The sequence below is a fragment of the Cryptomeria japonica genome, unplaced genomic scaffold, assembly GCF_030272615.1.
Source record: "Cryptomeria japonica unplaced genomic scaffold, Sugi_1.0 HiC_scaffold_326, whole genome shotgun sequence".
NCBI lineage: Eukaryota > Viridiplantae > Streptophyta > Pinopsida > Cupressales > Cupressaceae > Cryptomeria > Cryptomeria japonica.
In genome coordinates, this window is record NW_026729148.1 from 93,773 (window position 1) to 96,856 (window position 3,084).

General features: G+C 61.6%; 1 non-coding gene across 1 annotated transcript; it reads left to right on the forward strand.

Moving 5' to 3' along the window:
* Positions 1-2,622: 2,622 nt before the first annotated feature.
* On the forward strand, positions 2,623-2,741 carry LOC131870417 (5S ribosomal RNA). Its single transcript, XR_009368728.1, has one exon. It is a non-coding gene; the product is annotated as a 5S ribosomal RNA (ribosomal RNA).
* Positions 2,742-3,084: the final 343 nt, after the last annotated feature.

A 3,084-nucleotide genomic window follows, 5' to 3' on the forward strand; every position in this document is an offset into this window, starting at 1 on the left:
GTGTGCACCTTGGAGTGCACTTTGGTGCTCACCTCGGTGCACACTTTGGTGTGCACCTCGGTGTGCACCAAAGGTGCGCACCTTGGAGCGCACCAAAGGTGTACACTTTGGAGCGCACCACATAGGGTCTTTGAGAGGTTGGCGCAGTGCGCACACCAAGGTGGGTGTTGAGGTGCGTGCCGAGGTGGGTGGGTGCTAGGGTGCGCTCCATGGTGGGTGCCAGGGTGGGTGCGTGCTAGGGTGGATTCCAAAGAGGGTCATAGGGTGGGTGCCAAGGTGGGTTGGTGATATAGTGGGTTCAAAGGTGGGTACTAGGGTGGGTTCCAAGGTGGGTCACAAGTTGGGTGCCAGGATGCGTGGGTGTTAGGTTGGGTGCCAAGGTGGGCTCCTGCGTGGGTGGGTGCTAGGGTGGGTTTCAAGGTGGACGCGAGGGCGGGTGCCAAGGTGGGTAACAAGTTGGGTGTTAGGATGGGTGAGTGCTAGAGTGGGTGCCAAGGTGGGTGGGTGCTAAGGTGGATGCCAAGGTGGTTCACAGGGTGGGTGGGTTCTAGGGTGAGTTCCAAGGTGGGTCACAGGTTTAGTGCTAGGGTGCGTGTCAAGGCGGGTGTCGAGGTGCCTGGGTGCTAGGGTGTGGATGCCAATGTGGGTCATAGGGTGGGTACTAGGGTGGGCTGCAATGTGGGTGCCAAGGTGGGTAACATGCTCGGTTGGTTCTAAATTGGGTGTCAGGGTGGGTGTGCACCCACCTTGCCCGAGGTGGGTGCCAAGGTGCCAGTGTGGGTGGGTGCTAAGGTGGATGCCAAGGTGGGTGAGAAGGTGGGTGATAGGTTGAGTGGTAGGATGGGTGGGTGCCAAGATGGGTCACAGGGTGGGTGCAAGGGTGGGTAGGTGCTAGGGTTGGTGTCAGGGTGGGTGGGTGCTAGGTTGGGTTCCAAGGTGGGTGCGAGGGTGAGTGTCAAGGTGGGTCACAGGTTAGGTGCTAGGATGGGTGAGTGCTAGGGTGCAAAGGTGCCAGGGTGGGTGCTAGGATGGGTCGATGCTAGGGTGAGTGGCAAGGTGGGTCCACAAGTGTCAAGGTGGGTGCCGAGGTGGGTGCCAACTTGGGTTCCAAGGTGGGTGCCAAGTGGGCGACTGCTATGGTGGATGCCAAGGTGGGTCACGGGGTGGGTGCCAAGTTGCTAGGTTGTGTTCCAAGGTGGGTGCCAACGTGGCTGCTAGGGTGCGTGGGTTAAAGGGTGTGTCACAACGTGGGTGCCAGGATGGGTGCGCACCCACACTGGCCAAGACGGGTGCAAGGTTGGGTTCCAAGCCCGGTCACAGGCTGGGTGCTAGGATGGGTGGGTGCCAAGGTGGGCACCAGGGTGGGTGCACCCACCCTGGCCAAGGTGGGTCACGGGGTGGGTCCTAGGGTGGGTAACGGGGTGGGTACTAAGGTGCGTGCCAAGGTGGGTCATGGGGTGGGTGCCAAGGTGGGCACCAGGGTGGGTGTGCACCAACCCTAGCCAGGGTAGGTCACGGGGTGGTTGTCGGGGTGGGCGTCAAGGAGCCAAGGTGGGTGGCAAGTAGCCAAGTTGCGTGCCAAGGTGGGTGTCGGGGTGGGTGCCAAGGATCCAAGGTGGGTGCCAAGGAACCAAGGTGGGTGTCTGGGTGGGTGCCGAGGTGGGAGCCAGGGTGGGTCCCAAGGTGAGTGCAAAGGTGGGTGCCAGGGTCAAGGTGAGTGCCAATGTGGGTTCCAAGGTGCCAGGGTCAGGGTGAGTGCCAATGTGGGTTCAAAGGTGCTAAGTTGGGTGCGAGGTTGGGTGCGAGGGTGGGTGGGTGCCAAGGTGTGCTAGGTGGAAGCCCGGGTGGGTCGGCATCCCATGGGTGTCGAGTTGGGTGCCTGATGGGTGCTTCTTGTCAAGTTTTAGTCGTCGGGACTCATTTCGAGCCTTAGAGGTCGTTTCTTGTCCGGTTGCCCTGTCTTCGACCTGGGAACCCAATTTTGGTCCTCGGGTCCCATTTTTTTTTGTCTCGCATCCCACTTTTGGCCTGTGGCCTTTTCGGGGTCGATTCTCGTTTTGGGCATCAGAGCATGTTTCTTCTCCTAAAACCCAATATTTGTTTATTAAGTCTCGGAACACATTTTTGTTCTCGTGGACCCATCATGGGTCTTGGAACGCATTTGTGGTCCTTGGGTCCCATTTTGCATCCCGAAACTTGTGTTTTGGTGCTTGATCCCTATTTTGGGTGCCCACCTTGCACCAAGTGCGCACCCGGGGCAAACCGAGCGCCTTGGTGCACCGGGGCAAGATCGAGCGTGCACCCGAGGCGCCCCGAACATGCACCAAGGTGCACTCGGCCCACATGTGAGCGCAGGTCGTTGCGCCCGAGGTGGTGTGTGGGCACCGCGTTGCAGACGGGACACTGCACGCACACGACGCCCCGTCCAGGTGCACGCACGTAGGCCGGGCCGGGTGCACACCCGACGCCCTAGCAAGGTGCGCGCACCCGGGCAGGGCTCACACTTGGCGAACGGGGCGCACTTCGCGAGGGAGGGTGTGCACCTCGACGGGGGTGGGTGGCCGGGGTGGATTCGCACGTGGGTCGCGGTTTGCTAAGTACACACTGCGACAAGCTCATAACGGGTGCGATCATACCAGCGTTAGTGCACCGGATCCCATCAGAACTCCGCAGTTAAGCGCGCTTGGGCCGGAGTAGTACTGGGATGGGTGACCTCCCGGGAAGTCCCGGTGTTGCACCCTTTTTTAGTTTTTCGCCGGGCGTCGCAATGCTATTTGAATAAACCTTTTGCCCGTTTGCGTTCTCGTCGGGGCCGGGCCGGGCCGGGGTGCGCTGCCCGCACTACCGCGCGCGCGGGGGGCGACACCGAGCGCGCACCCGAGGCGCCCCGAGCACACAGGCCACGGTGCAACCCGGGCGTTGTGCGCGCACCCCGGTGCGCCCGAGGTGCTGCGCGCGCACCCAGGTGAAATCGGTGTGCACCTCGGCCAGTGCGCGCTCGGTCGAGTCGCGCACGTTGGCCAAGGTGCACGGTGATGTTTCTTACTCTAAGGTTCCGCACCAGACGCCCGGGACAGGTGAGCG